Raw genomic sequence first — 21,658 nt, 5'->3', positions numbered from 1 at the left:
AATGGAATTCTATGCCTCCATCAGAAAGAATGACATTGCCCCATTTGTTAGGAAATGGAAAGACTTGGAAAAAATTATATTAAGTGAAGTAAGCCAAAGAAACATAGGTCCCATGGTTTCCCTTATTTGCAATAACTAGCATATGTCTGAGTCAAGCAGAAAAGGTCAGTTAAATTGATGGTAGCGGAATGATCCTCAAGATAAGTTCAAATTTTTTTGGTTTTGTTTTCCTTTCATGCAATTGTTTCTATCATATTTATAAGATGATTTCTATGTTGCTTTGTATGTCCATCCCCCACAGTATAACTCATACTTTCACTGTATTTGATGATGGTATAATTTGTGGAGGGGAAGGGAAAAAATAAATCTTTTAACTAGGGATACAGGTAGACCCATTGCAACAATGAGATGTACAAGTCGTCGAAAAACGAACTTTACAACTTTGGGGGGGGCGGGTGTGGGGAGGGGAGAGTATGGGAAGGGATGGGAAAGGGAAACAAAGAGGAGGCAACAATGCTTGATAAGAAATATACTCGTTATCTTGCCCATGTAATTGTAACTCCTCTGTACGGTATTTTCACAATAAAAAAAATTTAAACTTTCCCAGACAGACATTTAAGAATAATGCTATTCGTAGCATTGTAATTTGGGGTTATTCTAGACGAAGCAATGAAATTATTCCAGTTGTAAGAAATTTTGGAAAAAGTGAAGTCCTTGCCCACACTTTACTATTCCAGTTAGTGGAGCTTTATGGTTTTTAAACTAGAAAATAATCTCAGCTTCAAGATTGAGCAACTGTCTTTAATCTGAAAACCACTGTCTTCATTTCCTTTCATGTTACATTAAAGGTAATTATCAAAAGTCTGTGGAGATTTCATCTCACTCTAGTCAGTATAGCTGCCATCAAGGAAATAAAAACACGTGCTAGTGAGGTGTGGAGGGAGGCAGCAGGAAAGAGCCATATACAACTAACATGGTAGCAATGTGAATTAGTGCAGTCACTATGAGATTCATCAAAAAACTAAAAATTTAGCCAGGTGCTGGTAGTTCATGCCTGTAATGTTAGCTAGTCACAAGGCTGAGAACTGAAGATCTGGGCAAGAAAGTCAAGACTCTTATCTCCAATTAATCACCAAACGAGCTGGAAGTAGAGCTGTGGCTCAAGCGGTAGAGTGCTAGCCTTGAGCACAAAAGCTCAGGAACAGAGCCCAGGCACCACCACCCCTCCACCCCCATCCTAAAAATAGAACTACCATATAATCTTGGTATACCGCTCTTAAGTATATTCCTGACAGAAGCTAGGTCAGCACATAATAGAGATACCTGCACCCATGTTGAAGGCAGCACTATTCACAACAGACCAGTTACAGATGAAATCAGCTAAGGCGCCCATAAACAGATAAATGAATAAAGAAACTGTGTCTATATACAATGGAGTTTCATTCAGCTGTTAAAGAAGAATGGAATAATGTCATTTGCGCAAAACTGGGTGTAACTGGAGATCAACATGTTAAGCAAACTAAGCCACATTCACAGAGAGAAGTAGGTTTCTCTTATGTGCAGAATCTAGATTTTTTTTAAGCTGACATAAAAGTGTAAGGACTATTAGGGAAGCAGAAGAGACCCTTAAGGGGGAGAGGAAATAAGAGAAGGATAATGGAGGGATCAATAAGATCAAAGTATATTATAGATAGATAAATAGAGAGATAATAGATAATGTATAAAGATGTCATAATAAAATTAGAGAATTTGTTATCCCCTTTTGCTTGAGAAAATCCATGCTACAGCCCAAACTTAATATTTATTTTTAATATCTAGTAAAAACATAAGATTTTTTGATATGCCAATTCTAAGGAGACAAAGCTAAAAGTAAGATTAAAATTAAAATACATACTCCCTGATGTTTAGAAGTTCATGGTCCAGTGGGAATATTAATAAATAAAGTAATCAGTCCATTGGACAAGCTAGGCTCCTTAGGGAGAGAGCAGATGCCAACATTTTCATTCCCTGCATGATCACTAATCCCTGCTTTTTCAAATCACCACTCCACCAGAAACTCAGGTAGCTCATAAGGCTCTACATAGCTTCAGATATTAACAGAACCTCTTATCTTTCAACTACTTATCTCTTTATCATATTCTTTATTTGCTGAATTTGGAGCTTAAACAACTCCTTAATTACAATCTTGAATATTGAATGATTGCAGCTGACAAATGCTAGGTATTTTTCAATCTTCTCCAACAAATCTGGGTGGAGGGGTAGGTACCACACTCTTCTTACTGCTCCCAAAGGAAAATGATCTCACAGATAAAAACAAATACTGTAGAAATAAGCACCATGAATGCTAATTCATGATGTCAAAATGGATTCTCTTGCTTTCCTCTGTGCATGTAAGTTTAAGTGCAAGGTTTACAGAGGCTTCAAAGCCTCTGTCGCACAGTGGGCACAGAGGAAGAACACTAGGCTATGTTGCAAAATGCAACTACCTATTACTTCTGATGAACTGTTTCTTCATTTTGGTACTATCTCTTTTCAAAGCAGCTAAAACCTCCATGACAATATTTAGAACTGCATTATAAAAACAGTGTCCCATTTTACAGATTACAAAGCAGAGCACAGAGGTGTTAAGTAACTTTTCCAAGATTACAGAGCTCATAAATCACAGAGCAGGGATTCAAATCTGAAAAAGCTACTGTTGGGGCCTATCCTATTAACTTATGTGAAATACTGTCTCTTTTGACTAATAAAACGATAAGCTTATAAAATGATAGAATATTTTAGGCTGGCATATTAATTAGTGCTTTGGTACAGGTAATTATAATGGCACTTTCACCTACAATGATGAAACCCAAAAGACTGACTGTAATACTGAAAGCTAAAGACACACTGACACCATATGGAATCTGAAAGAGGGGGTTGGGGTGTTCCCCTCCCCCCAAATATTACCTACATCTATACATAGTGTCATGGGAAGACTTTTATCATCCAATATATTTCTTAAAAGTACATTTTTCCCAGGCACCATTGGATCATGCCTGTGATCCTAACTACTAAAGAAACTGAGATCTAAGGATCATGGTTCAAAGCTAGTCCAGCCAGGAAAGTCCATGAGATTCTTATTTCCAATTAACCAGAAAAGAGCCAGAAGCTGTACAAGTCAAGTTGTAGCACTCCAGTTTTGAGCAAAAAGGCTGAGAGACAGCACCTTAACTCCAAGCTGAGCTCAGTATTGGCATAAACACACAAAAAAGTGTATTTCTGTCAGGTGATGGCAGTTATGCCTATAATCCTAGTGACTCAGAAGGCTGAGATCTAAGGATTGCAGTTCAAAGCCTGACCAGGCAGAAAAGTCTGTGAGACTCTTATTTCCAGTAAACTACTCAGAAAAAGCATGAAGTGGCACTGTGGCTCAAGTGCTAGAGTACAAGCCTGAGCAAGACATTCACAACAAGGTCCAGACCCAGAGTTCAAGCCCCGGGATGGTCACAAAAAAGAGGTATATTTTCAACAATGGTAAGCTAGTTGATTCCTTAGGCAACTTCCCTACTCAGCTTCTAATTTGCCACTTTCACTACATATAGCCTTTATATTAAGTACATTTTGATTAAGACATTCTATATCCAAGCTATTTTCAGATTTCGTGATTTAAAATCTTTCATGATAACTCTATATTTAAATAGAAAACTTCCAAAAAGTGTATCTCATGGAAAATTGACTCCTTAAACTGCTTCATGAGAAGGTTCAATAGTCAAAATACATTTGAGAAGCATATTGTGGCTCATATTAACGATCTGATACTTACATTAGCATATTAAAAATCGGAAGTCAAACTGAATTCCAAAAACAGTACAACTTCCAAACAACTTCTCCATTTTCCAAATCTAACAGTCCATTTTTCTGTTCATAGTCCTTATTAAATTCACAGAGATCTTTTATGAACTCTTTGTGAGAGATGCCTATGGGCACTGGTTAGACATGAAGCCACAATTGGAATTTAAGAAAACTCAGAAGGGACCATCTAGAAGGAAATAAAATTAGGATTTAGGAGGGCCAAACTTCTGCCTTGATTCCATGCTTATGGGTTTGATATGAGTTATTTTACCGTTCTAGGGACCAATTTCCATGTCCACAAATAAGAAAGTGAATTATGAGTGCTGTATATAGTTTTTTTTTGTTTTTGTTTTTGTTTTGTTGGTCGTGGGGCTTGAACTGTGGGCCTGGGCATTGTCCCTCAGCTCTTCAACTCAAGGCGAGCGCTCTACCACTTGAGCTACAGCGCCACTAAGAAAGTGAATTATGAAAGGGATTAGAAGGACCTAGGAATATACTTGCTCAGACCTCCTTTCTAATTCCTTAGGGCTATTTGCAATGGATAAAGTATAATTTCTATAATCTTAATAGTCTTTTTTGTAGTACTGGGGTTTGAACTCAGGACTTCATGCATGCTAAGCAGATGTTTTATTGCTTGAACAACACCTCCAGCCTTCTGTAATCTCTTGTAATCCAAATTAACTCTATGCTTTAAATATGGCTCCCTGTCCAAATAAATCAAAACATCTGAGGTTATTTAAAAGATGTTAGACACTGGCCTGGATGGATAATGGTTGATTGCATGGAATTTTTTATTCTTTTGGAAATTTAGCAGAATAATCAATCAGTCTTACATCTGAGATTATTTTTTAATAATATGAACCAAAAATCTGTTTGGCCTTTTAAATGTGCAATGCCATCATCCAAATATGTCTAGGCCACTCATGCTGCCATTAATCATCCCCCCCCTTCTGTTAGATGTCCCCAAGCGTTAAGCTAAGACACTAGTAATCAGATAACAGCAAATTTAGAATTGTCTCCCAAGCTGATGTCCATAAAAAGCCAAGCCAAGAGGCTCTTACACAGAAAATGAAGCATAGTGTATCTGTTTTACTATTGCTGCTTGAATATAATCAAGATCTCATCCAGAATGATTGTCCTTTTGGATTCTTTCCCCGTCATTTTTTTTAATTTAATTTTAGTGTCAAGGTGATATACAGAGTGGTTACAGTTACATTTGTAAGGTAATCAGTACATTTCTTTTCTTTTCTTTCCTCTTTTTTTTTTTTTGTTGGTAATGGGGCTTGAACTCTGGGCCTGGGCCTGGGCACTGTCGCTGAGCTCTTCAGCTCAAGGCTAGTGCTTTGAGCCACAGTACCACTTCTAGTTTTCTGGTGGCTAATTGGAGATTAGAGTCTCATGAACTTTCCTGCCCAGACTGGCTTTGAACCATGATCCTCAGCTTCCAGCCTCCTGAGTAGCTAGGATTGCAGGCATGAGCCACCAGCACCTCACTATGAGTACATTTCTTGTTGAAGTCATCTTTCTGGGGTATCCAGATGTCTCAACACTGCTTCAAGGATATGATCTTTAGGGTGAAGTGAGGAGAATGATCTCCATTAAATGTTGTTAGCTCTATGTAGAATTTATACTCACAAATGTCCTCTGCCATAACCTTGTGTAAGTCACACATAGTCATTCAACTTGGTTTTTTTGAAAGAGATTCTGTCAGTCTTCCCTGCTAACTCAAAATGCAGCCTTTTAGAGGAACACAGGGCTAATAGTTTTCTGGAAATTCAAACAAGAGGTTTGTATTCTTTATCTCAGTTTTTTTCTTTTTTGCCAGTTGTAGAACTTGAATTCAGGTCCCGAATGCTGTCCTTGAGCTAGTACTCTTCCACAAGTCTAGTACTCTACCAAATGAGTCACAGCTCCAGTTTCAGGGGTTTTTTTGTAGTTAATTGCCTAGTCTGGCTTTGAACCTTGATCCTCAGATCTTAGGATCTCAGCCTCCTAATTAGCTAAGATTATAGGCATGAACCACCAGCAACCATCCAGCTTCCCTATCTCACTTTTATCTTAGAATGTTTAATGACAATTTCTTGCTACCCTGAGATAAATGTTTGATAGACCCATGTACCAAAATACAACTAAAGTCAAGATTCACAGGCTTCAATAAGAACAGTGCATCATGAGATTTCAGCAACAAGAGAACCCACTGACAGAATTGTGGTCACAGTTCCAACGAGGACATTCTGCACAATGAACATGCCAGAAGAGTCAGTCTTCTGACTTCTCTGAAAGGAACAATAATCTATGTACAATGCTAAGGGTGTACCTCAGCCTTCCCAACTATGATTTCCCTGTGCCAAGAAAGCAAGGAAAGATGAGAATTTATGGGGATATTCATTCAAGCCTACAGTTCACTGGTGTCTACAATGTTGAAGGACAAGCAGAAAGCTAGATTTGTTTCTGCTGTCATGGTCTGACTGCTTTGCTCACGTCCCAGTTTAAAAGTCTCCACACCCAGCACCTATGACTTGTCTTTATCCCCATGACACCTTTGTCATATGTCATAAGCAAGAATACCCTGTATTTCATTGCTAGCAAAAAGTATCTGTTCCCATGTCCAAATTTGCTTAGCAAAGCAAAGCTCTATTATATGAAGCCCCTGTCTGCTACCCATCCAGGTTTCCTACAAAGAAAAGAGAACGAGGAACTCTTCTGTTAATGCCAACAAGTTCAAGGATCTGCCCGGAATTGCACATGAGCCCATATCAAGAACTTCTGCTATTACCTACTGCACACATCAAACTCTTACTCTCATCCTCTTCCCACACATTCCTTGAAATTGTCTAGACAACCAATTTGACGATATCCTTAAAGTCTGGTCACCAGCTTTGTCTATACATCTCATAGGTCCTCACTTTACACATCCATTCTTATGCAAAAGCCCAATGAAATTTTTAAGAAAATAGATGGAACTGGAGATTATCTTGTTGAGTGAGATATGACAAGCTCAGAATACCTAAAAACCTAAAATAATATTAATAGCATAATAACATAATAAGAATAATAATATATGATTATAAAAGAGTGACTCAAGACGGAATCAGCATAGAGATTAGGGAAGAAGAGTAGACAATAAAGTACTATATATATATGTATATATATATGGGGGGAGTGTGTGTATTAAAATAGCATAATAAAACTCACTAAGAACTGTTAAAATGGGGCAAGATTAGATAAGAGTTGAGAAAGGTTCATATAGGAAGAATGAATTTGATCAAAGTATACATTATATGCATGCATGTATCACTTTAAAACACCTTTAATTAACTCACGCTAATTATTTTTTAATCCTTAGTAAGTCATCTATAGGAACAGCATTCAGATCTGAACATTGAACCATTCCCCAAATCAAATGGATCCTAGGAAAATGAGACCCAAAGATTTAATCAGCAGTTTTTGTCCTATCACAGACTTTATGAATGCAGTTTAACATCATATCCATGAGAATAGCCAAAGCAGACTCAGCCTTTGGTTACCGTTGGTTGTTCGTATGGAATTTTCCTCTTGGACAGGACCACAAAACCTCCCCTGTTGACAAACTCAACCATCTATTTGTTCAAGCTCTGTGTACCTCAAGTCTCTTGCTTGGTAAAGGAAATCTAGCTCATATTACTTACTCCAAATGGAGTAGGTAATTTTATACCTTATCCAGACTCTTCCCTATAAACTCCTTCTCTCTCACCCCTACAATACATTCCAAACTTCACTTTTTACATGGAATACATTTTTGTTTACTCCTACAAGAACAGACACTCTTTCCACTTGCTTGGAATTGGCAGCATGCAGCCTATGCATCCCTTCAAAATGGTGGATCAGATGAGGTGGGTCAGATAGCCTATTGACAATTCATGACCATCAAAGCTTGTTGTCTGCTGATTCTATTTGCTTATGCATGCTCTCATTCCCAACCTTGACAGAAGATCTATTAATAAGACTCTGTTAGTTTCAATTATAGTTTTGTACCTAAGATATAAAACTAGTGCTGAGAGGACTTCTTTTGACACAATTTGTCTTTAAGAATCTTCCTCTGACAAACCACCAAAATAGGAGTGGACTGCCCTACCCATTCATTTCAAGTCTACAAAGCTAAAGTTGAATTCATCTATTTATCCTCAAACCTGATCTCTCTCACTAAATGACACCACCTTTTTTTAAAATGTCTCAGAACAAACTCAAAAGTAGTTTTATAGTTTTCCTTCGTCCTAGTTTCCAGCATTCAATCCCCATTTCCTACCAATTCTTCTTCCTACATTTTACCAAAATCTATCCACTTTCCCCAATGCAGCCACCAGCATCTCTTCCCCAAACTAAACTCATTTCTGTCTGTATTCTTGCTTCCACTTCACCTCAATAACATTCCATAACTGTGGAGTTATCTGTGGTATGGCTGTTACCCCTCTGTAAAAATCACTTGCCTAAATCTCTATTATCCTTAGCAGAACATACAAATTAGTCTTGATTTGTGTTTTGCCTTTCTCTCCAACTTCATTTGTCTTTGACACTTCTCTTCTCATTGTACACTTGGACAACATCTTGCACATCCTTTCCTCATTTTCTAGAATATTCTCACTACACTGCCACTCCTACAACTGGTCACCACAGCTCAGTATTCAAGTATCAGTTGGAGCATTCCTTCTTCCAGGAAACTTCCTTTGAACCATACTCATGAACTTTCAGACCTGACTGGATTTCCTTTCTGTGTGTTCCTATTTCACTCTGAGTTTAAAAGTGTTGTAGCATAGCCTGGCACTGGTGGCTCATGTCTATAATCAGAGATACTCAGGAGATCGAGATCTGGGGATCTTGGTTTGAAGTCAGCCATAGACAAATTTGAGAGACTTACCTCCAATTAACCAGCAAAAGAACAGAAGTTGAGGTTTGGCTTAAATGGTAGTAGAAAAGCTAAACAAGAATACAAAGACAATTTGAGCCCTAGCACTGACACAAAACAAACCAACCAACCTGTTTTAGCATGGGGACTGTTTTGGGGTGGGAGCCAGCAGAAGGGAGAGTGAAAAGAGAGGGTAAGGATGCATGCATGTGAGTGAAATGCTTCATGCACATGTGTGAAAACTGTATAATGAAACTATTAAGAATTGTGTTATAGCTGGATGCTAGTGGCTCATGCCTGTAATCCTTGCTACTCAGGAGATCTGAGTATCGTGGTTCAAAGCCCAGGCAGGAAAGTCTGTGAAACTTATATCTCCAATAAACTACCAGAAAACCAGAAGCAGCACTGTGGCTCAAGTGGTAGAGTGCTATTCTTAAGCTGAAGAGCAGAGGGACAGTGCCCAGGCCCAGAGTTCAAGCCCCGCAACCAACAACAACAACAACCAAAAAAAAAAGAATTGTTTTATAAAGAAGCAAGGAGAAGAAAGAGTGATCAAAGTATTTTATATGGAAATAAAGTGATCAAAGTACTTTATAGCAGAATATCACAAAGAAACTCCTTTGTACAATTAATGTGCATTAATTTTTAAAAGCTTTTTCATTGTAAAGATGCTGTACAGAGGGGTTACAGTTACATGAGTAAGGTAATGAGTACATTTCTTGTCGAACATTGTTACCCACTCCTTTGTATTTCTCCCACTATCCCTTCTCTCCCCCAATCCTTCCCCACCACCCCTGAAGTTGTAAAGTTCATTTCTGACAGTGTCTTTTTAGTATTGTTGCAATGGGTGATTTTTTGACCATGTTTCAGCATTTTGTTATTCCCGTTCCCATCCCCAAATCCAATAAAAGTATAAGACGCAGGATACCAAAATCAAAGACAGTGACTGCCAGGGATAAACCAATGGCAAAAGAAAAATGAAATAAAGTAAGAAGAAAGAACTAGATACAGTACATTGGTGACAACAGGGTCAACAACCTAAAAAAAAAACAACAAGCCTACTGTTTCCTTGTCTTGGAGTTCATTTCAATTAGCATAATTTTGTATGGTCATATGTACATAGCTATTGAACTACTATGATTCCTGCCAGGACTATCCTGGGCATATATTAATTATTACAAATGAGGGGAAACATAGAGCCTATGTTTCTTTGGATCTGATTTACTTCACTTAATATGATTTTTTCCAAGTCTTTCCATTTCCTTACAAAAAGGGTGATGTCATTCTTTTTCATAGAAGCATAAAATTCCATTGCGTATATATACCATATGTTCTTGATCCATTCATCTATTGAGGGGCATCTGGGCTGTTTCCATATCTTAGCTATGATAAATAATGCTGCAATGAACATATTTGTGCTGGTAGCTTTAGTGTGGCCTTGCTTGTGATCATTTAGATAAATGCCCAGGAGTGGGATTGCTGTGTCATAGGGAAGCTCTATGTTTAGTCTTTTGAGAAACCTTCTATTTTCCAGAGTGGTTGAACCAGCTTACATTCCCACCAACAGTGTAGTAGTGTTTCCTTTTGGCCACATCCCTACCAGCATCTGTTATTATTTGTTTACTTGATAATGACCATTGTAATTGGGGTGAGGTGGAATCTCAAAGTAGTTTTGATTTGGATTTTTTTATGGCTAGTTATGTTGAACATTTCTTCATGTGTCTATTGGCCATTCTTATTTTCTCTTCAGAGAAGTCTCTTTTTAATTCCTTAATTTTTTGAGCTCTAGGTATATTTTTGATAAGAGACCCTTGTCTGTTGTATAACTAGTGAAGGACTATCAATTCCAAACTTCAAACTCTATTATAAAGCTGTAGTTATAAAAACAGCTTGGTACTGGCACAGGAACAGGCCTGAGGACCAATAGAATAAAACGGAAGACCCAGACATGATCCCCCAGACCTATGGCAACCTAATCTTTGATAAGAGAGCCAAAATTATAAGATGGAAGAAAGACAGCCTCGTCAACAAATGGTGCTGGCAGAATTGGCTATACACATGTAGAAATTGAAGTTAGGTCCTTATAGATCACTCTGCACCAGAAACAACTCCAAGTAGATTACAAGCCTTGAGGTAAAAGTGGAGACCTTGAAAATATTACAGGAAGAGACAGGGGATATGCTAGGGCTCCTCAGCACGGGTTGAAACTTTCTAAATAAAGATCCAGAAACATAACATATCAAAGAAAGGCTGAAGGTGCTGGGAAGGTGGCTCAGTGGTAGAGCGCTTGCCTTGCATGCATGAGGCCCTAGGTTCGATTCCTCAGCACCACATAAGCAAAAAGAAAAAAGCCAAAAGTGGCACTGTGGCTCAAGTGGTAGAGCACTGGCCTTGAGCTGAAGAGCTGAGGGACAGCGCCCAGGCCCAGAGTTCAGGCCCCACAACCGGACCGAAAAAAAAAAAAAAAGAAAGAAAGGCTGGATAAATGGGAGTGCATTAAACTGCAGAGCTTCTCACAGATTGGGAGAAGATCTTCACTAGCTTATAAAAGCTTCTTGTAGCAGTTTTTATCCTACCATGTTGTAACTGTCCATATAAACCAATGTTCTCTATTTATAATTATCCCTTACTTGAATAGATTCGGTACAATTGCTTGCTTACTTTTTTATCCCTGGCACCTGGAAAATTGCATTCATGCAATAAAGACTCAATAAATACGAATTGGTCAATAAATGGAGAACTTTCCTTCCTAGAGATTGCCTGTAATCATCATTTTAAATCCTCATCTCCATAACAGAAGTTGAGCAGGACACACCAGGTAATTTTTCTCTAAGCAAAACATCTTACTGCAGATGGACTAATATATTCTGATCCTGTAATTGACATTTCCTCTTCATGTTTATGAAAAACCTTCTTTGTATGCCCCCAAAGAGGAAACAATGCCTACACTTTATCTTCTGAAGAATGCTGTCACTTGCCAAATCCTGGTAGAAACCAAGCACTGGTGGCTCATACCTGTAATCCTAGCTAATCAGGAGGCTGAGATCTGAAAATCACAGTTCAAAGCCAGTATGAGCAAGCAAGTCCTTAAGACTCTTATTTCTCATAACCACCATGAAGCTACAAGGTGAGCTGTGGACCAAGCGGTAGGGTGCCAGTTGTGAAGGAATAAAACTAAGGGATCGTATATAGGCCCTATGTTCTAGTCCCAGTAAGAACATATACACATACACACACAAACACACACACACACACACACTGATACATAAAATGTTGAAAAAACCATTCTTCTAAATCATTCCCAATTCTTTATGAATTTAAAAATTGTAATGTTTTCATTTCTCCTCTAAAATGCATCTAGCCAAGAGAAATTAAGATCACTGAATCAGACACAATCTTGTTCTGCTGGGAAATGTTTGTTTTTTTTATTTTTTTTTATTGTAAAGCTACTGTACAGAGGGGTTACAGTTACATGAGTATGGTAATGAGTACATTTCCTATCAAGCATTGTTACCCACTCCGTTGTGTCTTCCCCTACAATCCCTTCCTTCCTCACCTCCCCTACTCCTCCCTACCCCCACCCAAAGTTGTAAAGTTCGTTTTCAACATAGTATATTGTACGACTTGTTACAATGGGTCAGCCTGTATCCCTATTTCAGCATTTTGTTATTTCCCTTCCCCTCCCCAAATTAGAAAAATGTATAAATATGTAAGATGCCTGAGAAATGTTTTTACTAAACTGTTCTACTTCATATGAAGGGCTATTAATGACATAACCCTGGAATATATCTCCTAAAATGCTACAGGATGCAGCATTACCCCCAATTTTTGGCAGTACCTGGATATAGTATTTCATGAATTCATTATCTGCCTCTGAAAGGTTGAAGATCAGTAACTAAATCATGTAAGTGCTTATCAAGCAATTATGTTATTAAAATGACATACATCAGTCAGCGCAAATCTTGCTTTTGTCTTTGAATTCTTTGTCTTCTCCATTTTATTAGTCAAAACACTGTTTTCAGCACCGTTCTTAGCAATTAAGAAATCTATATTTAAATCATGTTAGCAGGCAGTGACATAAACCTGTGTGGAGGAATTAGAGAAGTCTAAGGGGACTTTCCTTACACTTGGTAGGAAAAATAGAGAGCAGCAGCCTAAACTTGGAAGTCTAAGGCTTTTGTTTCAAAGCCAAGCCTTTCTTCTTTCTATCCCATACTCCCCATCTCTGAAGCTTGCTAGTCCTGTGCCTCATAATAATGATTAAAATATCTCAGGAATAAATATAATCACAAAAGTGCTAACTATAATTGAGGAAGTAAGTAATGGTTCAAATAATTTTCATCATTAATTGGACTTTTTGTAGTAATGGCATCGTCTGCTTGGTGGGCAGGTGTTCTATCACTTGTTCGATGCCATCAGCCCTTGCTTGCTTGCTCAATGCATCAGACTGCAATCCTCCTATCCAGGCCTCCACCTAGCTGAGCTTACAGGCCAGTCACATCCAGCTTTTACTGGCTATTCACCATAGTCATGTTGTAGAAACAGTCCAGATACCCTCCAATGGATGAATGGATCAAGAAAATGTTAGATATGTGTAAAAACAATGGTATTTTACTCATACATCAAGAACAATGATATCATTTGCAGGGAAATTATGGACCTGGAAAGAATTATGTTAACTGAAGTAAGTCAGGCTCAGAGAGACAAAAGTTACATTTTTTTCACATACGTGGGAATTAGATCTAAATCATAATATATATGTAAACATATACATGGTCATAGGCATACATGTTAACTAAAGTATGATAAATTCAGGGAGGATGAAACTGGTATAACTCCTTTGAACAAGTAATTTACAATTTAACAAAATGATACCAAGAAGCTTGAACATGTGTGGTTGTTGGGAGAGTAAGGGTGGGCAACTGCAATTCATAATATGTACTGTACATATGGAAAAACGGAATGAGATAAATTGAGGAGAGGGGTAGGCTTGAGAGAGATGAGAGAATGATAAAAGGGTGAAGAGTGCAGCAATGAACATGACATCCAACCTATTTGTTTAAATGAGGTTCTTACTAACATTTTTCCCAGGCTGCCCTCAAACAGTGATCTTTTCAGCCTCTGTCTTGTAAGTAGCTGGAACATAGACATGAGCCACATTGCCCAGCTAATGATTGGAATCTTTTGAAGGGAAATTATATTCTTTCAACTTAATTGATAAATATTTCAAATTCTAATTTCCAACTATCTTTAGGTTTAGGAGAACTAAAAGTACATTTGAAAGAACAAAAGTGTCTAAAAATGGGCTGAGAAAGTGGCTTAGTAGTAGAATGCTTCTAGCATGCATGAAGCCCTGGGTTTGATTCCTCAGTACCACATAAACAGAAAAAGCCTGAAGTGGTGCTGTGGCTCAAGAGGTAGAATACTAGCTTTGCGCAAAAACAAGCTCAGGGACAGTGTCTTGGCTCTGAGTTAAAGCCCCAGAACTGGCAAAAAAAAAAGTGACTAAGAAAATTATTTTCTAAGCATTCATTCATATTGCCTCATTGAGATCATTTAAAGGAATTCAGAATGGAGGGTGTGTTGTGGACAATACACTAACTCTGAAGGCTGACTTTCAGGGAAGAGGACTATGGCCAATTTCAGAAATCTATTAATTGGCCATCTGAAAACAACTTTTAAAACATATTAGTATATATTAATTAATAGTAAGACTCATCAAAATATCAAGACCTTGTTAGAAATAGCTCTTAGAAATGCACAAGGCAGGTTAGCTTTTATTCTCACATGTAGTATTTCTAACAAAGCCAGCATATATCAAAATATCTGGAAGATATTTCGTTAGTTAAAAAAAGACCAGAATGCCATCTTGTTTCAAAAGTATTTCAGAGATGACTAGTAGCCCATAGGTAGAGTGATTGCCAAGGAAGATGGGGATCATATTTGAAAGACCATCCAATTTGTCCAGGGGGAAGTCATTAGAACTTCTTTGGTAAGTACAATTTCATGTGGAGGATAATGAGAAAGGGCCAGGGAGAAGGTCAAGAAAAAAGCCAGAGGTGAAGACGTGAACCAAATGTCTGATGAGTTTGGAATAGATTGAAGAGAAGGTTTTCTTACTTGGAGAATGAAGAAAGGATAATGGAGTTGGGGGGAAATTTAATAAGAATGAAAAAGAGAATTAAAGATCAAAGATAAAGGAGAAATTCAGAGAAAAAGTTATAGGGGGTCAAAGTATCCTAGGGAGAAGTTTATTCAGCCTAGTTTTTTGAAAAAGAACAATGGACATGTGAAAGCACCAATGAGAAAGAAAACTGGAAAATAAATAAGAATGCAACAAGAAGGAATAAAGGAAAGTAGGGAAAGGCTGAGCACACAGCTCCATAAGAGTACTTACCTATCACACATGCAGCTCTGAGTTTGACACACACAGTCTCATTCACATGCACACACTACCAAAGGAAAGAAAATTAGGGAAGAGAGAACAAAGAGACTATTCTAGACAATAATATTTTAAGCATGTGAGGGTGGAGGGAAAGCAAAAATAAAATATATGAAATTTCAAAAGAAAAGAAGTTATAAACATATGTTTATGTGCTAACATAAAATAAGCAAAAAACAAGAATGGCTGCTTTATAAGATTACAGGAGTTATAAAAGTAAAAAGTAAATGAATATGCACCTCCTCATAAATCGCAAAACAAGAGGAAGCCAGGAGCTGCAGACAGGGGCAATACAAAGACAGGAGTAGGTATGGCAAACATGAAGACAGTTTTACAGGTAAATAAAGAGTGCATGGAAATATGATAATGAAACCTCTGTAAGCAATTAATATGTGTTAATAAAAACATGCATTGCAAAAATTTAATATATATTATTTATAATATAACACATAGATATATAATATATTATATGATACCTTATAATATACAATATATTTTATATTATTGTATAATTGAATATACATTATATAACATATAATACACATATATGATAATATATTATATGGTATCTTATATATATGGTATATTATGTAGTATTATATATATTATATAATAATATTTCATACACTATATACAGCCTCCTTTTTGAAAATAACAATGAAGATATAAGAGCACAAATGAGAAAGAGGAACAGAAAATGAATAAGACCAAAAAACTACGCAGAAATGAAAGATCAAGAGAATGGAAGGATGGTCCCAGGAGAGAGAAACAAGGATTAAATATTTCCCCTAAATAAATTGAGATTAATTCACTCTGGAAAAAGCCACTTAAAAACCAGAGGAAAGAGTCTTCGAATGTGGCTTAGTGGTAGAGTGCTAGCCTAGCATGCGTGAAGGCCTGGGTTCCATTCCTCAGTACTAGATAAACAGAAAAAGCCAAGAGTGACACTGTGGCTCAAAGTGATAGAGCACTAACCTTGAGCAAAAGAAGCTCAGGGCCAATATTCCAACTTCATTCTTCAATGAAATAGAAGAAGCAATCCAAAAATTCATATGGAACAATAAAAGACTTGGAATGGCAAAAGTGATCCTTAACAGAAATAGTGCTGGCGGACTATCAATACCAAATTTCAAACTCTACTACAAAGACATAGTAATTAAAACAGCTTGGTATTGGCACAAGAACAGATCTGAGGACCAATGGAATTGAATTGAAAACCCAGACATGAACCCACAGACCTATAGTCACCTAATCTTTGATAAGGGAGCTAAAAAAATATAATGGAAGAAAGACAGCCTCTTCAGTAAATGGTGCTGGCAAAATTGGTTAAATACCTGTAGAAAACTAAAGTTAGATCCTTATATATCACCCTGCACCAGAATCAACTCCAAATGGATCAAAGACCTTGAAGTTAAGCAGACACCCTGAAAACATTACAGGAAGAAATAGATGAAACCCTAGGTCTCCTTGGCACAGGCCAAAATTTTCTCAGTAGAGACCCAGAATCACAATAAATCAAAGAAAGTTTGGACAAATGGGATTGCATGAAGCTGCAGCCTCTACATGGCAAAGGACATAGCTATCAAGATCAATAGAAAGCCCATGGATTGGAAGAAGATCTTCAGTAGCCACACAATGGATAAGGGTCTCATATCTAAAATATACTTGGAACTCAAAAAATTAAATTCAACAACAAATCCTCAAAGAAACAACTGCCCAATAAATAAGTGGGCTAAAGACTTAAAGAGAAACTTCTCTGAAGAGGAAATAAGAATGGCCAATAGACACATGAAGAAATGCTCAACCTCCCTAACCATAAAAGAAAGACAAATCAAAACAACATTGAGATACCAACTCACCCCAGTTAGAATGGCTAGAATCAAGAACTCTAATAACAACAGATTCTGGAGGGGATGTGGCCAGGAGGAAACCTTACTGTATTGTTGGTGGGAGTGTAAACTTGTTTAACCACTTTGGAAAGCAGTATGGAGGTTCCTCAAAGACTCCACAGAGAGCTCCCCTATGACCCAGCAATCCCACTTTTGGGCATTTACCCAAATGATCACAAACAAGAGCATACTAAAACTACCAGAACAACTATGTTTATTGAAGCAGTATTTACCATAGCTAAGATATGGAACCAACCAGATGTCCCTCAGTAGATGAATGGATCAAGAAAATGTGGTAGATATATACAATGGAATTCTATGCCTCCATCAGAAAGAATGATATCGCCCCATTTGTTAGTAAATTTAAGACCTGGAAAAAAATTATATTAAGTGAAGTAAGCCAGGCCCAAAGAAACATAGGTCCGATGATTTCCCTTATTTGCAATAACTAGTATATGTCTGGAACAAGCAGAAAAGGTCAAAAGCTATGTAAATATGACCAGAAAAGATGATGTTTAGCAAAATGAACCACAAGACAGGGACACAGTGGTTTTTTTCTTTCTTGCTATTGTTTCTAAAGTATTTATAATATACTATATGATTTTTTGTTTCTTTGTATGTTCTTCCCATGGTATAACTCCTGTTTTCACTGTATTTGATGTCGGTGCCCTGCATCTTGTATATACACTTCTCTAACTTGGGGAGGGGAAGGGAAAAAAATGCAAAACAAAACAAATGCAAAACAAAAACAAAAAACAAAATGGGATACAGGCTGACTCCTTGTAACGATAAGATATACAAGACACTATGTTGAAACATGAGCTTTACAATTTAGGCAGGCAGGGGAGGAGGGGGAAGTGGGGAGTATAGTTGTGGAGGTGGGAGGGAAGGAATGGTAGGGGAAAAACAAAGGAGGAGGTAACAGTGCTTGATAGGAAATGTACTCATTAGCTTACTCATGTAATTGTAACCCCTCTGTACAGTATTTTTACAATAAAAATGTATTTTAAAAACTAAAAAGGAAGCTCAGGGACACTGCCCAGACCCAGAGATCAAGCCCCAGGACTGGCAAAAAAAAAAAAAAAAAAATCCACAGAGGAAATTAACCAGTACTTTGTAAGGCTTTGACTCCCTATAAGCTAAAATACTCTGAAATATAGGAAATGGTTAGCTAATATTCTTGTGTACTACATTCCAGAATGTTGTGTGATCTCATCTGGTATTACTAACAAACCCACCGTACAGCTCCAGAGTGAAGGAGTTGATAAATATCTGCCTTTCCTACTGCCTTTAGCTTCTGCCATCTTTCTGACTTCCTACCTTTTCAATTGTAAGACTATAAGATTTTCAATATGTTGCGTAACTTCTACACTTGAATATAAAATGATTAAGCAATGTCTTGGACAGTTCCCTAATACCTAGATAGCCTGATTTAGTTTTATTATAAACTTTTGATGATCTGTTACTTTTTCATGTCAGGAAAATGTTAAAAAAAAACTATTTAAACAACATCTCATTACAGTATCAAAACTTCATAAGTGGTACTGGAAAGAAGATGGACTTTCAACAAACTGTTCAGAATTTGAATCCTAGCTTTGTTATGCTAAGAACTTTATGCCTTCTGTGGACCTCAGTTTCATCATTTTAAATTTGCAGAAATAGACAACAGATTACCTTTGAAACACATGTCAATATTCAAAGTTTGATATTAACAATGTTGAGACCTCTTTTTATGTTAAGCTAGGCTATGACGCTCATTTATTTCTCTCTTCTCACCAGAGTTTTCTGTTTTCTTTTACTTTTAGTTCTTTTTTTTTGTTAGTCATGGGTCTTGAACTCCGGGCCTAGGAATTGTCTCTGAGTTCTTTTTTGCTCAAGTCTAGCATTCTTACCACTTTGCGCTACAGCTCAAGTGGAGCTAAGAGTCTCACATATTTTCCTGCCTGGGCTGGCTTTGAACCATGATCCTTAGATCTCAGCCTCCTGAGTAGCTAGAGTTATAGGCATGAGCCACCAGCACCTGGCCTCATCAGAGTTTTCTAATAATTAACCAAAATATTCCATCCATTGCTTTATTTTCATATGTAATGGCTGGGAAGTTTTAGAAAATATCTCACATATTGAACTGTCCATTTTAATCACACAATTTTAAGTTGTCTACATTAAAATATATTTGAGGGTAATAGATATATGCTATGTATATTCAAGCATTTGTATTTCCCTCTGCATTAAAATACCATTTCAACACTTTTAAACTTCAAATAAATTTGTGTTAAAAAAACAGAAACAAAAACTTGAGATTCTTCGTGTCTGAAATCATAAGGATTTCTTCAGTAGTTTCTTATAAATATCCAATGAGTTTATTGGTGCACAGAACAAGGGCTGGTCATGGTTGCAAATTCTTATAGTCCCATACAATCTGAAAGACATACTAAAAGAAAAAGGACCATTGTATGTCTTAAATGATAAAGCAAGCTTGAGGTGTGAAATTCAATCCCCAGCGCCACCAAAGCTGAGGTTGGTGGGTCATTATGTCCCTTCTTCAGATGCTTATGCAGATAAGAAGCTTTTACTCTCACACTCATGGCCATCTGGATTTTTACCTGGACATCCAACTTAACAGTGATCTTTGTTATGTTGATCCATCCCTTCTTAGAAGGTTGTCAAATAAGTCCTTAACTTCTCAGCCCTCGTGATATCCACCATCACATTGGTCAGTTCCTGTGTCCTCCAATGTGGTCCATGCCTGTTCTAACCATCTATTCTAATTATAAACATCTGTCTCACTGCCTCTAACCCTTGAGTTACTAAGTGTATTTTTTACTCTTTAATAAGTTCAAATCCCTCTGGTTCTCCTAGGATTTTAAGTCAAATAGCCTCCTCCTGTCTGCTCTGGTGTTCCTGCCAAACCTGGATCCCAAGGATGATCATTTTATGAAGCATTCACCTAGAAGCTTTTAACCCTGAATCTTGCTATTCCTTCCATGCCATGCTCTGGATCTCTGTGGGCTCTCTTTAGCTTCCAGTCCTATGCTGCTGTCAGGCAGTGTAAACTCAGTAATTTGAAACTTACATACCCCATGATTTTTTTCCCTTCAGAAAATCACCTACAACCATTCATTTACCAGTTCTGTTCATCAAAATTCTATTCTTTCTAAACATTGGCTTTTCTTCTTCTCTGAAGGATATTGTTATTGCAAGACTTCTTCATACTCCTCAGCCTCTTCTCTACTGGGACTTCCCCACTCAGCAGACACCTCTCTTACATAACAAAGAATATACAAATTGGTTGATAAAGGTTCTTTCAAGTTACTTCCCTTTATTCCCATGTGAAACCAAATTATTCATAAACTTGTAAGATCTACTTATAGCTTTAGTATTTGGTGGACTTTGGTGCTCAAGTTGGTTGATAGGCAAGAAAGGGCTCGACTTAGGTTCTATTTGTGTATAGACTATGGCTAACAATGGCTGGCTTGGATGGTTGTGTATGAAGGGCAAATGAAGCAGCATAAACTTAGCCTAAATAGACTCAGCATGTGCTGCTTACATTCTGTGGGTCTTCAAAACGCTGGCTGCTTGTGCATTTCAAAAACCTACTCATTAAAATATGGCAGAGCCAGGCATTGGCCCCTCAGGCCTATAATCCTAGCTACCCAGGAGGCTAAGATCTATGGTTCAAAGCCAGCCAGGGCAGGAAAATCCATGAGACTCTTATCTCCAATAAACCACCAGAAAACCGCATGCTATTGCTCAACTGGCAGAAGGCTTGCCTTGAGCTGAAGAGCTGAGGGACAGCTCTGAGGCCCAGAGTTCAAGCCCCACAAATGACCCAGAAAAAAAATATGGCAGAAACCGTGAAATATCACAGTCTCCCCGACTTTGCTTCCTCTGTTTTTGGCCTATTTCCTGTCAGATCTTTCCTTAATTCCTGGAAAACTGCTGCCTTTTTGTTTTGATCAATCTGGGGGACCAGGGACACATATATCAATCATCCTAACTACTCAGGAGGATTGTATTTTGAATTCAGCCTAGGCAGACAAATCCACAGGACTCTTGGTACTGTGGCTGGAACCAGGGATTTGTGCTCTTATTCGGCCTTTTTGCTCATGGCTGATGTTCTACCACATGAGCAACAGTATTATGTCCAGGTTTTTTCTGGTCTTTGAAGATAAGAGTCTTGTGGATTTGTCTGCATGGGCTTATTCTAAACTTCGATTCTCAGCTCTCCTTCTCCTGTGTAGCTATGATTATAGGCATAAGCCATTGGCATTCAACTCTGAGAGACTCTTAATCAGCAGAAAAATGAAACTGGAGGTATGACCCAAGAGGTACAGAGCCAGTTGAGGCAAAAAGGTCCTAGAGAAGTCATGAGACCCTGAGTTCAAGCCCCAATAATGGCACCAAATAAATAAAATGGCTATCTGGAAACAAGGGTTTTCAAGAGTATCAACAAATATTTAGCTGTCAAAACTAATGACATTCTCCTACTCTTTATTCTGCTTTAATGCCAACAATAATCCACCACCAATAATTAAAAACTATAAAGACAAAACTCTCCTTGGCCAGTGTAACAATTTATTCTGTGTCTTCCCTTGGATTTTCTGCCACTCCTTT

Source organism: Dipodomys ordii, unplaced genomic scaffold, assembly GCF_000151885.1.
Source record: "Dipodomys ordii isolate 6190 unplaced genomic scaffold, Dord_2.0 Scaffold175, whole genome shotgun sequence".
NCBI classification, from domain to species: domain Eukaryota; kingdom Metazoa; phylum Chordata; class Mammalia; order Rodentia; family Heteromyidae; genus Dipodomys; species Dipodomys ordii.
This window is presented reverse-complemented; position numbering follows the sequence as displayed.